The 19063-nt window shown below is 45.4% G+C and overlaps 1 pseudogene; it reads left to right on the forward strand.

The window, feature by feature from the left end:
- Positions 1 to 7958: 7958 nt before the first annotated feature.
- LOC147962181 (uncharacterized) lies at positions 7959 to 9138 on the forward strand (annotated as a pseudogene).
- Positions 9139 to 19063: the final 9925 nt, after the last annotated feature.

Below are 19063 nucleotides of genomic sequence, written 5' to 3' on the forward strand. Positions count from 1 at the left end.
GTTCGTTTGGACATTTTTATACATTAACTGGGTTTCCTAGGCATTTTATGCGCATAATTCGAATTTGCAACTACATGCACATTCTCCAATGCATATAAACTGGTAGAAAAATCAAATATGTGTCCTTGGTTGCATGCTTAGGTCGCATGCAAGAAATAAGAATGAATTTCAAACACCCTGCCACCGTCACTCGGCCGCAAACATTGAGATACCTAGTTTTTAAGTTCTAGTAAATCCAAAACTTGTCTGAAATTCATGAAACTTAGCATGCTATCATGGAGCAGCATCAACATGCCGTTGTAAATTTTTTATCCCATATGAGGCAAATTTGGGTATAAGCTTCTCGCAAACCAGAGTTTCTCACAACAAGCGTGATGGTTTCGGTAGGGAACGTGCCACCTTTTGGGACGAAACGATATCTGTTGCCTCTTATTGCTTTCAAAAATTTCGAGTGTTAACATAGAACAACAGGAGTGTTGTGTTTATTTTTGAAATTTTTCGGGGTTCGTTTGGACATATTTATACATTAACTGGGTTTCCCAGGCATTTTATGCGCATAATTCAAATTAGAACTACATGTACATTCTCTAGTGCATATAAACTGGTTGAAAAATCAACACCTCTCTTATAGTTGGATCATAAATCTTCAATCCTATTCTAGGTCTGGATGAACTGTAACTAGGAAAAGGAGGTCGCAAATGGGTGTTCGCAAGTATCAAAATGGGGAATGGTATATACTATTTGGAAGAAAAATATGAGACTATTTCTTGCCGTCTAGTGAACCTCAACTTCTTGCATTGATGACGTTCCTCGTATTTGCATTGCAGCTGCTCATTGCTTCGTGAATGTCAACTTATTTAAAGCAGGTAAAATCAAATGTATGGACAGAGAAATTAGAGATAGAATTATTATGATGTTTTACAGTAAGTCAATGAAAAAATCCCACTGAAATAGAAAGAAAATTATCATCTACTCCCTCCGTCCCATAATATAAGAACTTTTTGACACTACACTAGTCTAAAAAACGCTCTTATATTATGGGACAGAGGGAGTATTATATAATTAAGACAAGAGTCAAACAAGCCATCATGTTCATCCAAATATGCTAATATTATTACCACCGTTCGATGAGAATAATAACGGCTGAGATTTATAAGATTTTACGTAACATGTTAACATGTGCGTGCCAGCTTATTAAAATGTCACATCTGTATGCCTATGCATATGCATAAGATGGGAAACACCGGTTGACATTGACAGATTAAGAAAGTTACGTGACAATTATCAAACATGTGCAACCACCCATACGTACTCAGCTCAAAGGAAGAAAACCGTGTGCATTAATTAGGAAGGACGTCGATAACTGCCACACGTGTGGCAGGAAGGGAGACGCACCACACGTCTCTAATGCAAACAGATTGCCACGTCATCGCATGCATGCATGTAGGAATCTTTTTGGATTTTCAGTTTTTAAAATGTTTTATCTCTTAAACGAAAAATCCAATTGAAGATCCGTTTTCACCATTAAATCCCTCGCGATGAGATCTTCGAAACTAGATCCCATGTTGATATGTTTTGATGAATTTTTTTTTTGGATTAAAAGTTGCCATGTCTATTGCATATGAATTGCCATGGTGTTTACACTGAAGTTGCCATGATATGTTTCAGCTATTTTCTTCTACATTTAAAAGTAAATTTTGACATTTATAAAACAGAGAATTAAGACACTAGACTTGCCATGAACCATAAACTAAAATTGCCATGATACATGCACGTAAAATTGCCATGGTTCATACAAAAAATAATTTTTATGGTCAAAGTACTGGAGTTGCCATCTTCAAAATACTAAAATTGCCATGATCACAAACTAAAATTGCCACGTGGCAACTTTAGTTTAAGCCCTATGGCAACTGCAGTGTAAACATCATGGCAACTTTTGGGCAAAAAAAAATCGTCGAAACATATCAACATGGGATCTAGTTTTGAAGATCTCGTCGAGACGGATTTAATGGTGAAAACGGATTTTTACTTCGCTTTTTTATTTAGGAGATACAACATTTTTAAGCCGAAAACCAAAAAGATTCCTACTGGTGTCATCTATTCATACGTGGCAAAATGAGTGGTGATTGAGGTGTGTGGGCGATGTGCAAATGCCCACACATGTAGGCGTTAGCTTTTTTCATTAGGAAACAAACAACCATAATCTATCACGTCTCTATATCTACCCAGGACACTAAAAGTCTACACCCCCCACGACTTAACTTGGACAAAGACGCCAAGAGAACAAGCGGCCGGCGGCCAACACTCTAAGCACGTTGATGACTCTTGATGCATAAAGAGATGCTCCAGGGCTCTTCTTTCTTTAAAGAAAAACTGCGGACATGCCAGACTTACAAACTAGGTACAGAACTAAAAAATCTGTATATACTCTCCATGAAAAAAGTACTTACACGGCTTTACCTTTAAATATTTTTATATTTCCGAATGTAAATGTTGGACACAAACATACAGAAGTATATGCTGTGCATTGAAAATAATACTCCCTCGGTTCACTTTTATAAGACGTTGTATAAAATTCAGATAACGCCCAAAACAGTTCAATATCAGCTGTCTGAAACGTCTTATAAAAAAGAACGAAGGGAGTAATATACTTTTGAATATATGTTTCTTTTTACTAGGAACATACAGTCGTATTATGTCTTACAAAGAGAATGCAAGATCTCTTTGCATATCAAGAACTAGAAAATATGGCAACATGTACAGCACACAATTGATGCTGCGGGCTGTGAATTCCACAAGGATTTTATAACACACAAGGTTTGAAAGAGATGACTTAATTTGAACAGTGCACATGAAGTAAACACAAGTATTTTAGAGCGTTAGTGTGGAGAGTATAGAGAGAGTGCGTGCATGTGCATTACGCATCTAAAAGGAAACATAAAATGAAATTTTGGTTCATGGCGACATTCCTATGGAATGGATGGCAAAGAAATGTATTCCATAAGAATCTGGTAAGCGTAATTCTATCACCGAAAGGATTAGATGAATGACATTGTTTGTGGAAATTCAAAGTAAATAGAACTTTTATTTGGTGCACAAGGAGTACACTGTATGCTAGAAAATCCATAGTAGCAGATGAACATTCAAAATCTACATCTCTATTTTTCTAAAAATCCTTATACAAAATACACTATAAATAAAAAATAGCACTTGGATGTTTATGATAGGTATATCTCTACATTCCAAAATAAGTTCGAAGGAAATTAGGTGTTGTATATGTACATACAAACTGATACATAAATATGAAATGTGAAAACCTTAACAATATTAGGTAGAAACCTTGAATACACAGACTAATGATGATCATGGTGCAGTTGAGGTCATAAGACGAGTCAATATACGATGTCTAGGTAGTAGAAGATCATGTGTGAAAGGATATTTTGCATGTAATTTAGCAAGGCCGGACTAGCGGATGGTATAAGTATAGATGCCATGATCAGAGGGGTAGCTTCATTATGAGGCAGTAACGAACCACTTAGGTTTATATCACAGAGGCACTTAATTAGTAGTATCCTCACTGGGGTCATAAATACATAATCAAAGAACAATCTGGAATTGGAATTCAGGATGTATGCCCTGCCATTGCCAATGATAAGTGGCGTGGAAAATTTCTCAAGAAACTATTTAAAAGGATAAACAATAGATGACTTGGAGCAATATCCATAAAGTTAAGATTATCACATAATTAAATCTAAGATTTGCAATATAGCTCAAAAATTCATTAAATACTAATGCCATCATTAGAATATAGTAAAATAGCAACTTTAAAAAAAATCTCGAGCCGACCCATGTTTTCTTTAGTGAATTAGGGATGAATAAAATTTCATAAATGTTAAAAATCAAGGAAGAACTAAGTGCCAATAGAAGCCTTATGTAATACTAGCCGCGCATTGCGCGGGTCACTCAGCTAGTTTAGGCTAAAACAACATTACATGAAAATTATCGATAGTTATAGTTGTATCCAACCCATTCGTACGAAAATTCTGAGAACTAATTGAAACTCCACAAGTATTGTGTGTGTATGAAAACAATCATTGCACGTATGCATATGATCAATCGAGAAGGCATATTTTTTTTCTAATGATACTAAGCAATGTTAGTTGTATAAAAACATTGAGAGACAATATAAATAAAGTTTTACACAGTTTATAGATTTGAATGATGATCACTTAAGGATTTGGTGATGAAATTCGAGAGTTAGATTCAGACATTCAGTACTAGCTAGTTGAAGTTGTAACTAGGAGGAGATCAAACGTTGCCAAGTTTCGAATTTTGTGAGGCATGGTTTATACTAGCTAGTTTAACTTTCATAAAACAATGTGATTATAGCACTGTTGCAGCTAGATTTTATTGAGCTACTTTGCTTCTTAAGGGTTCATCTTAATTTCTTGCAAAAGTAAGGCAATTCTGCCTGTTTATATGAGCATATGATTATAGCTTTGTGGTGATGTACTGTGAGTTTAGAAATCCAAGATCAATTGTAGGCGGGCCCTTTTGAGTCAGTGTGTGTTGTGGGTTGAGTTTCGCCTAAAAAGGGTATTTTGTTTCTATTTTAATTTGTGTTGTGACTTAGTTATTATTTAAATATATGAATTTTACAAGTATACATTTTAATGTATGCAACTTTGGTACCTACAAAAAATTGTGTAACTGGAGTATGTAGGTAGCTTACAAACAATTTCTTGCGTTTTTATATGGCATATAGTTATTTCTTCTGTTTATAAAGCTTGAAATTATAGGTTCTGGTTTTCCCTCTTAACAAAAAAAGAAGGTAGAATCAATATGAAATAATTGTTATGTTTGAATTGTCATTGTTAGAAAGCAACTTAACTTTATTGAAGGCCCAAGGGGCATATATATATTACACATGACTTGAGGTGTAAGAAAACTAAACATAGACTAATAAGGACTCCTAGACCAATACTAATACTCCTTAACACCCCCCTCAAATGCAAAGCGTATACAATAGCATTGCATTTGAAGAAGCGTAATACTAGAAAAAAATGATAATCCAAATCCGTGTGTTGAGAGTGTCGTTGTAGCATGAAGAGTCTTCAAAACCTGTCGAGTTGCCAAAGGGGATACGAAGAGTTGGCACATTAGAGAAAGACCCCGCATCAATAGAAGATACAAGAGAAGTATCAAGAGAAGATGGGTTGTCGAAAGAAGATGCATCAAAAGAATGAAGCATTGCCTAAAGAATCATGGCCCATGAAAACCGACGGCGAAAGAAGCTCGACGGCAAGAGAATGGGTTTAGGATCAACAATGCAATGAGAGGCCACAGAAATCCTATACAAAGGACAATGACCAGAAAACAAAAGTTTAGACTCACATGGCACGGGAAACACGAAATATCAACGGATTTGATGGACGCAGTAGAAAACAAGGAAGGTAAAAGCTAGGAAGCATACACGACACAAAGATGCAAAATCCATCGTGTATGCGGAAGACATTGTACTTTTTTTCTTCTTGTTGAAAAAATCAAGATCGAAACGGAGCAGAAGCTAGCACGCGGCCACGTACGTGGCGAAAAGGCAGCAGCTAGCATGCAGGGGCAAACGCAGCAGCAAAGCAGTAGGTAGGAGCACGCCAGCAACACGTAGCAGAAGAAAGTAGCTAGCTACAGGTAGCACCACGTAGCAGCGGGCAGCACCAGCGGATATCATGGCGTGCATAAGAGAACGTACAAGCAGCAAGCACGTGAGCGGGCAGGCAACTATCGACTTCGATCGGACCGGCAGAGACGTCCTCCAGATTTGGGAGCAGCGGCCTGAGCAGCGCCAGATTCAGTAGGCTTGCCGGGCGGCTTGGAGCCGCAGGTGGAGTGACTTGGGCATCGATCTTGATGGCAACCAGTTGAGGCGGCAGACGGCGCACGTCTCGAGAGGGAGCAGTGGCGAGGCACAGATTGGATCGGAAGGGCGAGTTGCGGCGCCCGAAAATATTAATCTAAGCTTTAATACCATATTAGGAAAGCAACTTAAGTTTATTGAAGGCCTAAAGGGCATATATATATTACACATGACTTGAGGTGTAAAGAAAACTAAACATAGACTAAGAACTTCTAGACCAATACTAATACTCCTTAACAGTCATATGGTCTATAGTGTTAGTTATACATTCATGCAACACTTCAAACTGTTTTAGCAGGTAATCTGACTTTATTGATTGGCTAAATAAAGTACATTATATCAAAGAAAGTGAAACAAACACAAACATCAAGAGTCCTAATAAGACGATAATTCAAAGATTTGATAAGCCATGCAATTATAACAGTTTGAGTTTATTTTTCCTCTCTGATTCTCTGGAACCGGTGTCATCTTAGTACTACTAGTTAGCTTGCAAAAGTAATTGACAATCAATATTCTGTGTGTGTACTGTGTACATCTGCGATCAACTCAGTGTGTTCCTAAAAATAAAACATGATGGCCTAGTCTTATTAGTTCACATAGTATTTTTTTTCCATTGTATGGGGATGCAAGTAGAAATCATGTACAGTTAAATAACTCTCTTTTTTTTTATTTGCCTGTCAAAAGCAATGCTAGATTGCATAATTCTAATAAGAATAACCACATGGCACCGAATCGTTTTTTAACAGGAACGACAGGACTCTCCTGCATGTACTTATAATAATTCATTAATAAAATGTACAAATCATAGTAAAAAGAGAAAATAAAGTATACATGAAGCAGAACTAAAAAGAAACAAATGAAAGGGAATCTGAATCAATCTATCGAATGAGAACACCTACGAGGAGGATAAGGTAGAGGATGATTGTATCGCTTACTCGTGTATCTAGAGGGGTAGGAGGAGGAGCTACTTCATCTTCTCCGGTTCTGGCCATCGCTACCTTCGCCGCCGTCCGAAGACCGAAGGAGTTTAGTCTGGTTACCCTTTTATGGCGAGATTTGATCTGTTGACACACACATCTATGTTGGCACATTCATAACTGCCCTTTTTATCCGATTTGAGCCAATTTTCAAGTTTACACTAGAAAGTGAATGACCGAAATGTCCCTAGTGCCCACGTCGGATGAACCTAGCTCTCGGGATTCCAGATTTCTTTGCTGCAATCCATGGTTGGTTTCATATTACCTGGAAGGTGAGAAGATGATGAATTTTCATGGCAAGCACATTGGTTGAGAAAATCATGAGCATGAAGATGGTCATGGCCACTGAGGAACATGATCTGATCTGGGGCTCTGGGCTTAGAGCAACTCCAATGGGGCGACCCATTTCGTCCGCTGGCGTCCGTTTAGGTCAGCGCGGACACAAAAGGCGGCTCAATGCGCCGACCCAAATGAACGCGCGTCCGCTTGGCGTCCGCACGACCCATTCCCGACCCAATTTTGAGCCGGATTTGCCTCGGCGCGGACAAGAGACGGACGCGCGCGCGCCTACTCCTTTCCCCGGGTCCGCCGGTCGGTGGCAGCCACCACCATTTCCCCCAAAAACCCTCCCACCCGCGCGCTCCCTTCCCACACCCTCCATGGACGACGACCTCGACCTCGACGCCGCCGCCGGCCTCGCCTCCCTCGCCTCGTCCGGCAAGACGACCGCCCCCTCCGGCAAAGGCAAGCCTCATGCCCCGCACAAGACCACCGTCGCGCCCAAGCCAAAGAAGGCGCTGACGCCCGAACAGCGAACAAGGGAGTCGGCCAAGAGGAAGGGCCGGAGGGATGAGGCCACTGCGCACGCCGCTGTCGCCGCCGCCGCGCAGCAGGAGGTCACCAACGCCCGCGTCGTGGCGGCATCGAGGGAGGCGCTCTACATGCTAGGGTTAAACCCTAGCCAGCACGGCCTCGTCAACGTCGCCGTCGCCGCGGCCAGCACCGGCTCATCGGCGTTCCCTCGGATGGTGCTGCCCGACTCGCCCCGCTCGTCGGCTTGCACCCCGATGCCCGGCTTCCACGTGTACCCGCAGGCCTCCCGCCTCTCCGGGGAGTGCTCGCCCGACGTGAGCGTGGTCGCGCCTTCCACGCCCGCGCCCGCGCCCATCGACCTCAACGCCACCCCGGTGGCCGGTGGCTCGTCATCCGGAGGCGCGAGGAAACGCGCGTGGCAGATGCCGGCCGGCGTGCTCCCGGACGCCCGCAACCTGTTCGAGGACATGTCGTCCGCCGGCGACGAGGACTACATGCAGAACCTCATCTTCGAGGGCGGTGCGCCAGCCGCTGGCTATGATCCTGACGAGATACAAAGCAAGGACGGCCGCAGGGCGTTCACGCCGGCCGGTAGCTATGATACCGATCAGGCGCCCTTCATGCGTGATAAGGTCGGCATGGACCTGGACGGCTTCCCACTCGACCACGAGTTCCCCGACGACTACGGGCTAGAGGAAGAGGACGAGTCGAGTGCGACATCGAAGTGGAGCCTTTGTTCGAGGACGAGCTCGCCAACCAAGCCGCCGATCCGAAGCCGAAGTGCAAAAGCAAGCGCACGAAGGCATACACGGTTGCCGAGGACAAGCTCCTTTGCGAGTGTTGGCGAGACATTGGACAAGATCCCAAGACGGGCGCTATCAAAAGCATTCAACCTTTTGGATTCGTGTCCACCGAGAGTTTCATAAGCGCAAGAGGTTTCCGCCTTACCAAATTGTGAACACGGGCAGGTGGGTGTCCATTTCCAAGCGATGGAGGGTGACCCAACAAGAGTGCAACAATTTTTGTGCCACTCTTGAGAGCGTCAAGGCCTGCCCCGTGAGCGGCATCGGCATGCAAGACATGGTATGCTAGCAAGCCGCCCTCTTTTGTGTCATCAAGTTCATGCTTGCGTGCTCATTTGCATACCATTTGCTCATATGCTTGCATGGAAACATTTTGTAGGCATTTCAAGCTTTGGAGGCATCCAAGGTCCAACACAATGGCAAGTGCTTCAACCTCTCCCATTTCTTTCGGGTCATCAAGGACGAGGAGAAGTTCAAGGCGCAATATGCCGCCCTCAAGTCGCGTGGGGGGAAGCAAGCCGTGGAGGAGGTTGGGGACGGCGAGCCGGCATGGCCACGGGGGAAGACCAACTCCAAGAAGGAGGACAAGCGGGATGCGGCATCCAACGCCTTGATCGCCTCGCGAGCATGATTACCGGGGTGGAGATCATGAAGGTGGATCTCAACACCATGTCGCCAAGGAAGAGATCGTGGTTCGAGAAGATGCAGGCCGACATGCTCAAGTTCACTGACGAGTGATCTCGTAGCTGCGAGCGCCTTCCTTTTTTTATGCCGGCTTGTGAGCTGGCATGACCACGGGGCCGTGATGGCGTGGTCGAACTCGAGTCCCACCACTTTTTGTGCGCTGGCATCTGTGCCGGCCACTGGCGAGTGCACCAGCGCGAACTGTGTGGTGATATTTTTTGGAGCCGGCATGTATGCCGACACTGGTATGGTGTCGGCATGAGACATGGCCGCTGGCATGATCGCGTCGCGGGCCTTTTTTAAAATCTTAGGGCGGACATGAAAATGGGTCGGCGCGTTGGGCAGGCGGCCGACCCAAATGCTAAACCGGGCGAACGCCGGGCGGGCAGCCGACCCAAACGGATAAAAGCGTCGTCCGTTTGGGTTGGCCCATTGGAGTTGCTCTTATGCATTCTTGTTTGCATTATTGTCATCTGCGGCACTATTTGGGAGGACATTATGGATAACATAATCTGCTGGCGACCTTCTCCTTCCCCAACTCATCCCGTTGGAACCAGGGTTGTAGGCGGGGATGGCCGCATCAGGGTGCTTTGGCAGGCGGCGACGAGGAGGCTGGGGAGGCCAAGAAGGAAGGAGGGACGAACCTAGGGCCGCCGGAAACGCGTCGACGAAGCCCTGCCTGAAACCCTAGCCACGGGGGTGGGGTTGCGAGAGGGCGATAGAAGACGGGAGCGGAGTATCTGGGCGGAGGGAAGGGAGGCGAGGACTGTGGGGAGCTCGGGGCCGTGCTGCACGGCGCCGGAGGTCACCGGAAGCGGCCGGCATAGGTGGTGTTTTGTGCAAAACGAAGCATGGGTTGAATACACCAAGCAACGGGGTGTTTTGTGCAAAACGATGCGTTTTTTCAGACCCACTTAAAAAGAGACTGCGGGAGAAGGAGCAGGAGGGAGGCGTGGAGGAGGTGGTCATCGCCGGTGGTGGGGCCGGATAAGTCGGACGCATGCGCTCGCCCGCGGTCAACGCAGACGCAGCGGCCGTCCGTTGCGGCTCGGGTCGATGCAGGAAGACGAGGAGGAGCTCGCGGGGGCCGTTGTTGCTCGTCTCAACCCCAACCTGCTGCTGCGTCTTTTCTCCCTGCTACCCCAGTGCTGCTACTTCTCTGAACCTTCACAGCTGCTGCTCCTCTTCAACACTTCGACCAACTACAAGGACTCTCTCTCCAGCTATAATATATGAGATCCATCAGGATGCGCACATGTGGGCGAGGGACTGCCCCTGTTTGAAATTTGCATGCCAAGTTCTACGGCTCTTATGACCATCAGCATGGATGTTCAGGTATGGATTTCTTCAGGACCATCAACACTCAGAACAATATGTATGCATGCAGAGAACAATTATACAAGGATGTGTGTGTCAATTATACTGTTCTACCACTACATGCACGTATTTGTTTATGGATCATTTACAGTTCACAAGTTTTTATAGTTTCTAGGCACGCTTAACGTAATTTCACATGAGACAATCATCATGCACAGACAAAAAAAACAATTGTTTGGATGAGCATGAGACGATTGCACTGAATGCTTGGCACCGTATCAATTGTGAGACAAGATAAGCTATCAAAGGAACATTCTGCTTGATCTGTTTGGAATATACTCCCTCTGTTCCTAAATACAAGTCTTTTTAGAGATTCCAGTATGGACTAAAATGAGTGAATCTATGCTCTAAAACATGTCCATATACATCCGTATGTAGTTCGTATTAAAATCACTAAAAAGACTTATATTTAGTAACGGAGGGAGTAGGAAGTATGTGTACCTTCTGTCTTCTTATGAACCTACATTTGGTAAGCTAATTAATTGCTTGATAAGAAACTTCCACTTGTACTTGGACTGCATTTGGCACTGCACTGCGGTGTCTGAAGCATTTAGGCAGTGTACTGAGTATTTCTTCGTTTAAGCACTGTATTCATTTTGTCTGAACATGTAGTAAATTTGTCTGAATTTTACACTGCACTAGTGGCTGGACAATGCCACCACGGTGAGCTCCCTGCCAAGAAAGCTTAGAGGAAGAACAAGAAGAAGAAGGTTGGGCACGCAAGGAGGGCAAATTATTGCATGGAAGACATGTTCGTTTTACGCCCCAGTTTCTCCATGAATTCTATTGTTTGATATCACATCTGATCACACACCCATGCATGTGATGTAAAACTTACGTGCAAGAGCTAGTACTAATATCTGTCATCTCCGCTCCTTAATGCACAGCCTTAACCCTCCTCCTTCATGGCCATCTTTCTAGTAATACCGATGAACTGAAGAGACTCTCAGCCAAGTTTGTTGTGTCTGGGTGGAAGACACTCTGAGAAGGTATTCCATTTTTCGCCCGGAGACCAACCAAAAAAGATAAATAGTTTTAAATTCTTTCATAGAAGTAGGAAAAGGTAAATGAATATAAAGAGATCTACAATTCCATTCAAGCTTTTACACTACTATGTCAGAGACAGACAAAATAACCTCTCATAATAAGTTTGAAGAGGCATGGATGATGGGATGATCACTCTGAAGGGTCATCTAAGACGGTGATCGTCTTACCGAAGTGCTTTGAGATAATCTATAGCCATTCGTGAACCTCTGGTAAAAATCTTCCTCTGACGCCCATATTCGATAGGATAGCATAACACCATATCCTGGTCGAGACCCATGGCGGTATTCTCACGTGCTCTGTTAGAATAAATCCGAGGTATACCGTCAATCATCAGAGGACCAAGCAATCACACGAGCACGACACCAAAATTTGTTAACGAGGTTCACCATCATGGCTACATCCTCGGGGCCTGACTACGGGCGCTCCTCCCCATGACACCGTGACAATACCGCATCCTGGCCGCCCGGGCGCCGGCACACGCCGCCGGCTCCCCCGCATGCCCGTGCTATTATGTTGGCATAGGTTACATCGTGTGTCTACCCCCGCTATATATGAGAGGCCTAGGATATAAGTGTCCTACTAGGACACGACTCCATATCCTATCTAAACACAATGCAACTACAAGTCCAACTGTAACCTACCTTGTACAATAATATTTGACACAACTCTAACAAACTCCACCTTGGCGAATATTCTTCACCACCTTGAATTCGTCCGTGCGTCGAACCTCCATGTACATTGGACTTGAGATACACCATGAGCACCGCTGCTACTCCCAGACTCCATGTGACTCCACCTGCAACTGTAGTCCCTTCTCGTCTTCTTCACAGTCAATACTTGAGCAAAATTAAGTTCCTCATTACTCTACGTTGTACTCCCAACTTCCGAAGAATCCGTTCAACGCCATCACACACCGATCATTAACCTGCGTGAAAGTAAACAACTCACATATTGGACGCCACACATAAGAGTTACCTGAACTCAACATCACCGTTCTTTCTTGATCGTTTGTCTGAAACTTGAAGGAATTTCACCGTCGCCCTGTGTCACCCTGAGTCAAATTCGCAGTTGTCTCACCCTTCTTCCGGATAGTCTCTGACATGTCCCACCGCTATAGCACTGCGCCTCCTTCTGCCTTGTCATCCGCACTTTGCCATGTGCACTGAACACCACAAAATATACGGCCATGTACTCTCTCAGCTTTTGACAATTTTAGACTTCCCGCCACTTTCTCAGATTCTCCACGGTCAACTCTTGTCCATCAACTAGCACCGATAGACCCAGTCACCAACTTGAATCCGGTACTCGTCAACACTGCTTCAGCACCCCCTGCACAATTTGTCTGACCACATGTCTGACCACCAGTGCATTGGCCTGTCGCTGTGTCCCATGCTTACCGCACGCCTCGCCGCTATCACCGCGTCGAGCCTCTACTGTCCTGGTCGAGTCTCCCGGGTAGCTAGCCCACACTGCCTCAACCCCCACTGCAGAGAACCACCGATCATCACCGACCGATGCCGAGTATCACGCCTCCATCAGGCCACTGGTACCCAGTCCGATCCACGTGTCTCTCGCTATCCCACTGAAATAGGCTTCGATTCTCCGATATCTTACACCGTAGCCCCTCCATCAGCTCAGAGTGAAGTCACCCATCAGACTCCAACTCCACCTTCAACATGACTCCATGATGGTTGTACATGCCACCCCCGCGCTCTGTTGACTTCAAGCTCTTATGTGTACACTGCCTTGAATCAACCCTGCGTCATAGTCCGTTGAAGTCGCACAAGCCCTCAGGCCTGCACCACGTGTTTCCACGCCCCAGAAGTCGGCCACCATCAGCATCACCCTCCTATGTCGTCGTCGCTGAAATCACCGCCATCTTCTGCTTTAACCAACATCCATGTCGGTCTGTCAGACAGTCCAGTCCGACCCAGCCGAAATTATCCGACTGCAACCATGCTCCACCTTGCGCCATGGCCAGCCCCGCACATCTCAATGCATTGCTAGACACCCTGTGTTTGCATGATCCTGTCACGACGCGCTCCAGACTCCTCCGAGCCTTATACGCATGTCGCCAGCATCGCCATCTGCACCATAGACCATCACACTACCATCCACATACACAACCTGTGTACAAAGAAATAGAGCCAAAAGTCCACCACATGAGCCTTCCTTTATACACTTGTCCGTGAAGATCAATGGAATAAACTCCCCACTCCACATGTGTTCCTGTAGGCTGTAGTTCTAGCTTTTCCTATCTCCTCTTCCGATGGATAGCACCGGTCTCCGTTGCGTAGCTCTTTTTTATAAACAAATCCCATGCACCTGTACGCAAGCGCCTCCACGTTTCAACTTGCATCGTTCGGCCAGCTCCACCTTGGCCTGCCAGCGCTGACCCATATGGTCCAGTCCACGTCTTGACCACGCTGGCCCCGCCTGGGCTTCAGCCCACCTGCGCTCACGTCTGCACAGCTCGTACCGAAACCGATCTCGATCGACTTGATCGATGATCTCGCCAAGACTCCGCTGCCTGGACGCTCCGCCACCGCTGATTCCGATCGATCTGGACTTGCACCAACGCCTCGCGCTGCCACGTGCGCATGCGCCTCGGTTGTATGCTCGCCCGTCGATCCACCGATCGATCGCCGCAAGTCCCGTCTGCCGCTTGCATGATTCTGATTGCTTATTTTTTCGATCTCGTCGATAGCTTCCGTGCTCCACGACTTCCGCCGAAGGAATTTTCTCCCATCGATCAGCCTAGGCTTCAACCATTAATTCTTTCGCATGTCGTCACCGAAGCTTCATGACTCATCCACCTCTAGATCAATCTTCCACAACCTCAAATCAAACCTTGCTCATGATACCACTTGTTTGGTCAGAGATGGAGGGATATGATATCTATAATATTTGCGTCTTCTTCCTCTAGAGTGCTGCTGAATGGATCACAAGGTTCTCCATTTGTGCATAGACGAGGGCTGCGGCAGGGAGACTCCATGTCGCCTCTGCTTTTTATTCTTGCTATGAAGCCCCTGCAACGGATGCTTTTGATGGCCACAGAGAGGGCGGTGCTTACACCTTTGAGAATCAGGGCTGCTCGTTTGCGATCCAGTTTCTACGCCGATGATGCAGCTTTGTTCATCAACCCGGTTGCCCAAGATTTTGCTGCTGTTCATGCCATCCTAAAAGTCTTTGGGGACGCTTCTGGGCTGCGGGCCAACATCGGCAAGACCGTGGCATATCCTATCTCCTGCGCTGAAATTAATGTTGAGAATATATTGTATGATTTTGGTGGGATACTGGGCTCTCTCCCATGTCAATATTTGGGACTACCACTTGGGTTTCGTAAACCGCGGAGGGCAGAGCTTCAACCGGTCCTCGACAAAGTTGCGGGGAAGCTTGCTCCTAGGAAGGGGAGGTTATTAAACAGGATGGGAAGGCTGGTGTACATCAATTTTGTGGTTACGGCAACCGCCACTTTCTTCTTGACGGTCTTCCCGCCTGACAAGTGGCTCACCAAAAAGGTGGACAAGCTGAGGAGAAATTTCCTATGGTGTGCGGAGGATGAATCAGTAGGGAGGAAAAGCCTTGTAAATTGGAAACGAGTGTGTGCCCCCAAGCGTTTTGGTGGCCTAGGAGTGAAGGATATAGATTGTTTCAGTAGGGCCTTGCGCATTCGATGGGAATGGTTCGGGTGGGCTGAAGAGGATAGGCCATGGAAGGGTACAGCGACTCCATGTGATGACACTGATCGGCAACTCTTCTCCAGCTGCACTTGCATCGAGTTGGGAGATGGTAGTGTTGCAACCTTCTGGAAAGATTGGTGGCTCAATGGCGAGGCCCCACAGCACCTAGCACCGGATATCTTCAAGCTGGCTAGGTGTAAACGGCTCACGGTCAAAGAGGCTATAAGCACTGGGCGATGGGTGCAAGGTATACAACGAATGGACAGCCACGAGCAGCTATGTCAATTTGTTGGCCTGTGGGAAAAATTGCAGCCGGTGAACTTGTCAACTCAAAGGGACAAAATCAACTGGAATATCTCTGCCAATGGAATATACTCGGCGAGTTCTGCTTATGGGGTCCAATTCTCTGCCAGGATTGAGCAGCCTGAGATTGCCCGGGTGTGGAGAAGCAAGCTAGAAGGGAAGGTGAAATTCTACATGTGGCTTCTGCTGCAGAACAGAAACTGGACTGCCGACCGGCTACAGGCGAGAGGATGGCCACATAACGCCTCTTGCAAATTTTGTGACCAGGAGCAGGAGACCGCGATGCATCTCACGCTTCAATGCTGTTATGCGAGAGAGGTCTGGCATCTCTCCCTTGGTGCCAACAGCAGGATGTACAATGGTGTGTCTTCGGCAAGTTCAGTTTCAGATTGGTGGAAGATGCTTTGTACGCAAAGAGGAGCACCAGCAAGGACGGAGGAAGAGATAACTCTGTCGGCGTACATCGCCTGGCATCTATGGAAGGAGAGAAACCATCGAGTTTTTGAGGATAAGGACCTGACACCGAGGGCGTTGGTAAACATGATTCGTAATAACGTTACATTGCTCAGTGAGGCTTTGAGACCTACCCATACGGCAGAGGGGTAGTGCATGTTCTTCAGGAGTGCTTTCCGATAGGCAACTGTATATGTTTGTGTTCGTTTTATGCTCGGGGTGCTTAACACCCCTCCCCTATACTTTGTACTTTTTCCCTTCACTATAATGCAAAAGCAGAGCTCCTGCTATTCCCGTCAAAAAAAGATACCACTTGTTAGAATAAATCCGAGGTATACCGTCGATCATCCGAGGACCAAGCAATCACACGAGCACGACACCGAGATTTGTTAACGAGGTTCACCATCATGGCTACATCCCCGGGGCCTGACTACGGGCGCTCCTCCCCATGACACCGTCACAATACCGCACCCTGGCCGCCCAGGCGCCGGCACACGCCGCCGGCTCCCCCGCGTGCCCGTGCTATTATGTTGGCATAGGTTACATCGTGTGTCTACCCCCGCTATATATGAGAGGCCTAGGATATAAGTGTCCTACTAGGACACGACTCCATATCCTATCTAAACACAATACAACTACAAGTCCAACTGTAACCTATCTTGTACAATAATATTTGACACAACTCTAACATGCTCAAGAACACAAGCATTTTCCAGGATACAACACGCGAGCTTAGTCTGAGCCGTGTAGCACCGGAACCCGCTGATGTCGACAGTCTTAAGGTGGTCGTGGTGGCGCATATGGAGGTCTTCCTCCTCCACCAAATCATCATGCACCCAAACCATGTTGCGTGAATACTTCATCATCATTTGGAAGTTAGCAGACAGTCGGTCAGAAACAATCCAATATTTCCCTAAGAATAATGGGTGCAAGCATGCATATAAATAACTAAATATTCCCCGCAAAAAAATATACTAGCGGCCTGTCTATTTATCTAACTATACGAATAAAATGGCACTCGCATCCAAGTGCATCTCCAGTTGAGGTGCAACATCCAAACAGCGGGCCAGTTGAAGAACACCATTGTCGGAATTTGGTAGGTTAAGAGACATGACAGTTAATTGACAAGTCATATGCCTCAAATGTATAAACATGTGGTCTGGCCTTGGTGTCAGTTTCTGCACGGACGACGACATCGACATAAGCGACATGGGCTGCATGGAGGAGTATTTCGTAAGATATTTCCGCTCCTAGGGTTGAGTTAAATTATCTGGAAATTTCTTCAATTTGAGATCCCGTTGGTCTGATTCTTTGTCTGGTGCTGTTTTGCATCGCTGTAGGAGACCCCGGTGTGGAGCTTACCTAGTGTGGTGACATGCTGGATTCGGATCCAAAGTGCAAGCCGCACTGCTTGCGGCCACCGAAATTTATGGCTTTTGAAGGCGTGGACACTGGGAGGCGCTTCTAAGGTTGTCATGTGCACGTGAGTCTAAGCATTGGAAGCTAACTTCTAGTCATATGGTCAGCCAATTAACTGCTTGTTAAGAAACTTCCACTTGTTTTTGGACTGCACTTTGCACTGCGCTGCAGTGTCTTTTTTTTAAAAAAAAGGAGGAAGACCCCTAGCCTCTGCATCTGGATGATGCATGCAACCACTTTATTAAATGTTCACACAAGACCATACAAAGTAATATAACCATAGCTATTCCTCTATGTAACACGGGGAGGTCGAAGAAACCCTGTACAATATTAATATAACCATAGCTATTCCTGCTGCACTACCCCTTCTGCAGAACCTGTAAGTAACCTGATCGACAATAGCCATTAAACATATTTATCTAATTAATATGTCCATTTCTCTCAGAAATTTTATTCACCTGCTTAGTGATGCATGATTAATATTCTCGTGTACCTAGCTTTCTAGAAATGTATGATATATGAATATTTACCATCTGCGATCTTTTGGCACATAAGTAAATCTTTATGTTTAAGAAAATCACAACATCGAAACCATGGAATCTTTATATTGTTATTATTAGAAAAGAGAATATCAAAGCTAAGTGACAAAGAAGAAGGGAAGAATGCAAGCGTCGGTGAGCCACGCGAGGATGAACATGAATTATGCATGGAACAAATCTGGATCCATGGTCATGACACGGCATGTCGGGCGTCCGCCACGATATCAGGTTTGCTAGCTCTGCTCTTTAATCTCTAATTATCAATGCGTATATAATTTCACCAGACTAAGATTATCATGGTTACGAAACTTGTTGAACCTTGGTACTACACCAGAACGTATACTAATGCTCCAAGATCCTAGCTTTCTTTACCAATTTTTGCAGCATGACCATGGTAATGTTTGTCTCATCAGGAGTAACTAGAGTAGCTGGGAAGAGCATAAGGATATATATACTACTATCAACACTTGCACCGTGAGGTAGAGTGGCACACACAACACACGAGGCATATTTTAATTCTCTCATGCAAATTTTTTTTTTTGCTTTTCTTCAAAATGTGAGGTGGCCAAAGGTACTTGGGTAAAAAGTATAATATGCACAATCCATGGCTATGTGTTTAAGAAAGTAATTTAGCGGATAACTGACATTCATTTCTATTTTCAACTGAACAAATATTATGTTGCTACCGGTGAACGCAAGGTAACATTCATCTCCATTTGTTTCCTACATATCCCTATTGTATTGTGTGTTGAACTACTTATTGCATATCCCATGAACTCTCAGCATTCTTCGACATGTTGTTTCGGCAGGGGCACGAACATTCCCTTTGTAGCCTGCAGGTAGCTAGGATGCATTTGTAAGATATCTGTGCATATCGCTTTAGTCTCCTTTTAAAGAGCAGCAAAAAAAAGGTAAAATTTAATTGTCCCCAATAAGAAACTATAGAAACAAGATGATCATTCCTATGTTTTATTGTGAAGAACAAATTTCAGGTCTTCCTACATCATATTCATCATAAAAACGAAATACTCAAAACAAGTATATGGCCATT

This window comes from Triticum urartu, chromosome 7A, assembly GCF_056163025.1.
Source record: "Triticum urartu cultivar PI428250 chromosome 7A, HENAU_Tu73, whole genome shotgun sequence".
Taxonomy (NCBI): Eukaryota; Viridiplantae; Streptophyta; class Magnoliopsida; order Poales; family Poaceae; genus Triticum; species Triticum urartu.